The sequence below is a fragment of the Ovis canadensis genome, chromosome 2, assembly GCF_042477335.2.
Source record: "Ovis canadensis isolate MfBH-ARS-UI-01 breed Bighorn chromosome 2, ARS-UI_OviCan_v2, whole genome shotgun sequence".
Lineage (NCBI taxonomy): Eukaryota > Metazoa > Chordata > Mammalia > Artiodactyla > Bovidae > Ovis > Ovis canadensis.
In genome coordinates, this window is record NC_091246.1 from 9,282,151 (window position 1) to 9,289,513 (window position 7,363).

The following is a 7,363-nucleotide window of genomic DNA, read 5'->3' on the forward strand; positions in this document are numbered from 1 at the left end:
TTTAAAAAGAAAAAAGAATGTGCCTATTCTGAGGTGGGGTTGTTCAGACACAAGCCTGAAGCAAGGTGAAGGAATCATACCGAACTTTCCAGGCCCTGGGTCAACAATAACTAAGGGAAATAGGGTCCTTCAATGGTTGGTCTAAGGAAACTGACCAAGGTTCAAACTCCAGCCCTGTCATTTACTTGCTGGGTGACCATCAGTAAAATTATCAAACTTCTGTGAGCTCAGTTTGTTCGTATGACATTAATAATAGTATAATAGGGTTATAATGAGGATTCAATTCGTTAATAAATATAATTAGTTTAGCAGGTACTCACTGCTCATAAGAATGTAGCTATCTGTTCTGATTATACATGGAAGCATGGAAGATACAGTTGTTTAATACTTTTTACATATTCTAGAAAAAGCTGGCTTAAAATTCAACATTCCAAAAAAACTAAGATCATGGCATCCAGAGCCATCATTTCATGGCAAATAGAAGGGGAAAAGTGAAAACAGTGACAGATTTTATTTTCTTGGGTTCCAAAATCACTGTAAATGATAACTGCAGCCACAAAATAAAATAAGCTTACTCCTTGGAAGAGAAGTTATGACAAACCTAGACAGCATATTAAAAAGCAGTGACATCACTTTGCCAAGAAAGGTCCATATAGTCAAAGCTATGGTTTTTCCAGTAATCATGTACAGATGTGAGAGTTGGACCATAAAGAAGGCTGAGTGCCAAATAATTGGTGCTTTTGAACTGTGGTGTTGGAAAAGACTCTTGAGAGTCCCTTGGACTACAAGGAGATCCAAGCAGTCCATCCTAAAGGAAATCAGTCCTGAATATTCATGGGAAGGACTGATGCTGAAGCTGAAACTCCAATACTTTGGCCACCTGATGCAAAGAACTGACTCATTGGAAAAGACCTTGATGCTAGGAAAGACTGAAGCCAGGAGGAGAAGGGGATGACAGGATGAGATGGTTGGATGGCATCATTAACTCAATGGACATGATTTGGAGCAAACTCAGGAAGATGATAAAGAGCAGGGAAGCCTGCCACATTGCAGTCCATGGGTTCATAAAGAGTCAGACACGACTTAGTGACTGAACAACAGCAACATATTTAGAAGACATTCAAATGAAGGTAAGTAGTTTCAAACTGATTGTTAAACTTCTTGTAGTTGAGGATTTTTAACAAAGAAACCTGATCTGACTATCGAGGAGGTATATAGCCTCCTTGAGGTGTCAGTGCTAGCCTGTGGTTGAAGGCAGGGGATGTTAGCTTTGGAGGAAAGGGGCACAACTTGAGCCAGAAGAGCTCTACAGCAAGAGAGAGCATGGAATATTCCAGAAAGAGCAGCAAGGCTGGAGTGTCCGGGGTGGGGGTGTCGGGTAGCGGGTCTATAGTGAGGCCAGATCGGTGGGGCCTGGAGGCGTTAAGGGCTTGACCTTCATCTTAAAAGCTTTTCTTCCAAGGAGCAAGAGTCTTTTAATTTCATGGCTGCAGACACCATCTGCAGTGATTTGGATAAACACTTCCTAATCAGCTGGTTGAGACTTCTGATTGCAGAACAATTCCAACTCTACATCACGCAACCTATGACTTACCTACTTCTTCCTATAAAAGTTTAAGGTAAAGCCACTCTGCCAAGGTGATCCTCCTGACCCAGAGATCGAACCTGTGTCACCTCTATTGCCAGGTGGATGCAAACTACTATATACAGAATGAATGAACAACAAGGTCCTACTGTACAGCATGGGCTTCCGTAGTGGCTCAGACAGTAAAGAATTCAATTGCAATGCAGGAGACTTGGGTTCAATCCCTGGGTCAGGAAGATCCCCTGGAGAAGGAAATGGCACCCCACTCCAGTATTCTTGCCTGGAGAATCCCATGGACAGAGGATACTGGCAGTCCATGGGGTTGCAAAGAGTCAGACATGACTGAATGACTAACACACACACACAAAGATAGACTCTGTGTGCTACAGTCTATGGGGTCGCAAAGAGCCAGACACGAATGAGCAACTAACACACTGTAGAGCACAGAGAACTAGATTCAATATCCTGCGGTTAAACCATAATGGAAAGAATATAAAAATAGAATGCATATAGTATATAACTGAGTCACTTGCTGTAACAGCAGAGATTGGCACGATAGTGTCAATTACAATAAAAGTATATTATTGTCTCTATTATCTTAGCCTCAGTTTTCCCTTCTATAAAATGAAAACAACAGTGCTACCCTGCAGGAATTCGAGAGGAATGGGCTCATGCATGAAATGTTATGAAATCTGCTATTATTACAGATTATGTTGGAAAAACAGTTTGGTCTTCTCAAAGGAGTGGGAGGCATTGTCTATGAGAAGCATCTAAATCACACTCAGTGTTTGCCACCCTCTTTGTTCTCTTCTGAACCAGGTGTCCAGGGGCAGAGCCTTGCAGAAAGGTCACCATGCTTTTGCTTCTGTGTCCCTGCCACTCTGGTGTGGCAGAAGCTCTTGTTGTCCTTCCCAATTCCCTGGGGTCTTTTTTTTTTTTTCTTAAATTTTTGGCCATACCCTATGGCTTGCAGGACCTTAGTTCCTCTACCAGGTATCAAAATCACACCCCTGCATTGGAAGGTAAAAACTTAACCACTGGACTACCAGGGAAGTGCCCCTGTAGCCTTTTAATGGACTCCAGCACATTTCCAGCTGCCAGTATCTGCTTTTCTCAGCCTAAAGGCTTCCCCCACCCTCCAGAATTGAGGAAGGTTGTTCTTTCCAGGTACAGATCTAGCTGAAAATGACAGCAGCACTCCCCAAGGAGCAGCCCTCAACAGGTGACTCAGAGAGCTCATGTATAAATACCTCTGTTCCCCCCGACTTCAGGTGAGGAAAACCTGAGGCATATATTTTGTGCTGGGTTTTTCTCAGGGAATTTACTCTACTCTTTCCTGGTTTAATAACACACCACCCTTTTCTTGGGTCACTTCTGTACTCTCCTACCACTCTGCCCTGCACCTTCGACATAAACTCTTGTGCTTAAGTGCACGCTTCAGGGTCTGCGTCCCGGAGAACCTGCACTCACCACCAGGCTCAACTGGTTAGACAAGGATTGAACCTTGATCTAAGACAGTCACCCTTGGAGGGCCAGAACGCCACTCTGCGTAATTATGATTAAGTGAAGCAAGCTGATTCTTTTTCTCACGGAGCAGAGAAGAAAGAAACTAAAGTAGGAAAAAGGAGAACAGCAAAAAATGGGCTGAATCCTGGCGCCCTCTCCGATGTGCTTCCTTGGGCATGTGTGAATGTCTGTGAGGTTTTGTTTGTTTATTTGTGGGTTTTTTTGCACCATGTGGCTTGCAGGATCTCAGTTCCCCGACCAGATATTGAACTGTAGTCCACGGCAGTGAAAGCCCAGAATCCTAACCAAAGGCCACCAGGAAACTCCTTCTGTGCGGTTTTATAACAGCTTACACCAGTGAGTGAACCTAAACACAGTTTTAAAAAGTTCAATTTGCAGAGTCTTCAGGGCCAGATAGACTTGAGTTCAGATCATGTCTGTGTGTTGTTTAGCTGCCAAGTTGTGTCCAACTCTTTGTGACCCCGTGAATTGCAGCAGACCAGGCTTCTCTGTCTCTCACCATCTCCCAGAGTTTGCCCAAGTTCATGTCCAGTGAATTGGTGATGCCATCCAACCATCTGAGGTCTGTGTGGTCTTTAGCAAATATAGCTTGGGGCCTCTGAGTCTCCATTTCCTCCATTCTAAATGGGAAAAGACAAGCCACCTCATAGGAATTTCTTTTTTTCCTCATAGGAATTTTAAGGATGAAATAAAGAAATATATGTTAGGCAACCTGGGACATAGTTTGTGATCAGCAAACGTAGCTCCGTCCCATACCTGAGGTCGTCTACAGGTACTGGCATCTACAAATAGATCCTGTCTTTTGGTCACCATGGAGACCTAGACAAGCTCATAAATTTCCTCTAATGAAGCTGAGATATTTTCATTTTCCCTTGCTGTGCTAGTCTGTGTCTTGCATAGATTAAAAACTCCCAGAGGAGTCACATTTTAGAGTATGTGGTCTGACCATTTGTAATCCACATCATCTACACTAATATGGGCAAAAATAAACAGGAAAAATCAAAAAGGTTCAATTCAATCTTCCCCGAGCCCTAAGGTGCCTCTCTATATTGGGCAGCTTAGGGACCAGCTTAGGGAACTGAGAGGGGAAGACTGAGAACAGCTGTTGGTTGACTTTGGGAGGTCAAGAGTAGCCTCCAGTCAGTTGGTGTAATTTCTCAAATTACAAGTAAGTAATTTGAGGTCTTACCAAGTAAGACCTCCTGCTTCACTGACTCTCACTCCACCTACACTTTGGGTTTGTAATTCATTTTGATTCCTCCTGAGGACCTGATCTTACCAGGTCCTAAGCTAAGCATGAGAGTCTCAGATAACAATCTGGACCAGGATCTGCCCGGAGGAACTTAACCGTCAGCAACCTCCTTTTCCTTCTTTGTGAAATGAAGGCATTAGAGGAAGTGATTTTTAAAATCCCTTCTATGTTGAAATGGTATGCTTTTTCAGAATGAGAGGTTAACTCTAGGAGCAAACCCTGAGAAGAAAGGCTTTGCTTGGAGATAAAGATAAGGATGGGAGATGATTGAAATGTCATGAATTTTTGCAAACACTTCACAGTGTTACCAAAACATGAACCCAGCATCTTTCGTTCCATGGATCTAAAAGGATTATGATGTAACTGGGGACCTGCCATGTGGATAAGCTCTTGAGATTCAGGCTGTCTGGACCAGACATCTATAGTCACTTCTGCTTTAACACTTGTTTTGAAGGTGGAATTTGTCAGAGAACCACTTGAGGATAATGCAAATTTTTATTTCATCCACAAGAAGCTTTAGGTGAAAGCAGAAAACTGCCACCTTCTGACCTAAATTCGTAGTGAGAAATAAAAAACAAATCTGGACTGAAGCAAGGAGAGACTTCATTTGAACGGTTAATTGCAAGGAGAGGAAGGGGCAAGGCACAGCTGTAGTATGGAGAAACATCCACCATGAGGTCTGCAATTTAGGCAAGAAGTTTTCTTCAGTGAGTGTTAGTCACTCAGTTGTGTCCAAATCACTGTGACCCCTGGACTCCCGCCAGGCTCCTCTGTCCATGGGATTCTCCAGGCAAGAATACTAGAATGGGTTGCCATTTCCTTTTCCAGGGATCGAACCCAGGTCTCCTGCATTGCAGGCAGATTCTTTACCATCTGAGCCATCAGGGAAGCCTCTCTATGGAGCAAAGTAATCAAGGCCAGAAGGAACTGGCTGTGGAGAGAAGGATGAAACAGACAGAGTAACTTGGAGAATGTCAGCAGACACTCAGGAGGTTGCTAAGGAGGGCTGGATGCTGGTTCAGGTCCACAGTGGGCCAAGTTCAGGGGCCTCAGGGAAGGAGAGAGCCTTAAACCAAAGTTTGGCTGACAAGAATTCTGTTCTGATTGTTAAGTTGCTTGAATCATGTTCGACTCTTTGTAACCCTATGGAATGTAGCCCGCCAGGCTCCTCTGTCCATGAAATTCTCCAGGCAAGAATGCTGGAGTCGGTTGCCATTTCCTCCTCCAGGGGATCTTCCTGACCCAGAAATCTAACTTACTTCTCTTATGTCTCCTGCATTGGCAGGCGGGTTCTTTACCACTAGCACCACCTGGGAAGCCCTTTGTTCTGATTGGGACAACACAATTCAGCTACTCCTTTACAAGGCCAGGAATGGGAATTTGGAGGGTCTGTGTATGGCTTTGTCTCGGGTTAATAAGGATGGTCATCCAGAACCTTATCTCATTTACGCAAGAAGAATGGCTTTAGGCGTGTTTCCGGAACACAGAAAGGTAAGGGGGGTTCTTTAGCCATCGCTGTTTTCCAGGATGATAAGACTCCAGTTAAACTCAGCATTGTCACTAGACATATGCAAACACACGCTCGCGCGTGCGCACACACACACAGACAGACAGCCACGGCTTCCTCGGGTCTCTACGTGCGTTACGGGGCACACCTACCCCCATTTGATGTCATGACTATCTCATAGATTTCAGATAACCCTCTCCCACCACACCACACAACCCTCCCTGACTTCCACAAGCAAACTTCAGTTCTCTCAAGGAAAGATGCCACATTTATCGTGGTAGTTATGTGTTTCTTAGCTTCCCGGGTGGCTCAGTGGTAAAGAATCCGCCTGCCAATGCAGGAAATGTAGGTTCAGTCTCTGGGTTGGGGAGATCCCCTGAAGGAGGAAAGGGCAACCCACTCCAGTATTCTTGCTTGGGAAATCCTATGGATGGAGGAGCCTGGTGGGCTATAGTTCATGGGTTGAAAAGGGTCAGACATGACCTACTGCTGAACATACATGTCTGTGTTTCTTAACCGTTTAATATGTTCAAGAATATGGCACTATCTTTATTAGGTTCCTACCTTAAAAAAAAACCGCGTCCCTGAAAATATTTTCCAGGGTTGTGCCCTTAGCCATTTCCCCCATTACAAGCCCTGTGGTTTCTAATTGCGTGGTTGACATAGCACAGTGATTCTCGGGAGCTCATAATATAATCATGTGATAGCAGAGCTGACTGTACTCTCTGTATTGCTGAGACAATGAGGAGCCTCTTTGGAGAGAAAGTACGTGAGCAATGGCCCAGCACCAGCCCAGGATCACCGGTCTCTGTGGCGTGTATTCTGCATGTCTGTGCTCCGTGTCTAGCACAGGGCGGTGTGTCCAGCACAGGGCTACCCAGCAGAGGCAGGAAGCAGGGCTTGGATCCAGAGCTTGCTCTGCCTGCCAAACACTCGTGGCTCTGTCTGCTCAGAGGGAGCTCCTGTACTTGCACAGGAAAGAGGAGGAGAGGAGTTTTAATTGCACTTGAAATTCGAGTGAGTTAATTAAATGAACAATATTGTATCTTACACCCCAAAATGAGATTCTACTAATAACCTAAAAAGTCCTTCCAAAGTCTCCTAGAAAAAGACACTGTATTGAATACTCATAGCCCAAGGCCCTTGGCCAGGAGCTCTGATTGCCCCGGGCCCCACCCAGGCTGCTCTGAGGGCTCAAAGGATCCAACATGCCTGCACTTTCAGAGTCTGGTGTGCCATGCAGAGCTTTGACTCACAGTGAAAATACTGGGTTGGCTAAAATGTTCTTTTAGTTTTTGTCCATAGGTTGTTACAGAAAAGCCCAAATGAGCTTTTTGGCCAACCCAATAAAATGAAGAGTTCCAAAGAATAGCAAGAAGAGATAAGAAAGCCTTCCTCAGCAATTAATGCAAAGAAATAGAGGAAAACAACAGAATGGGAAAGACTAGAGATCTCTTCAAGAAAATTGGAGTTACCAAGGAAACATTTCATG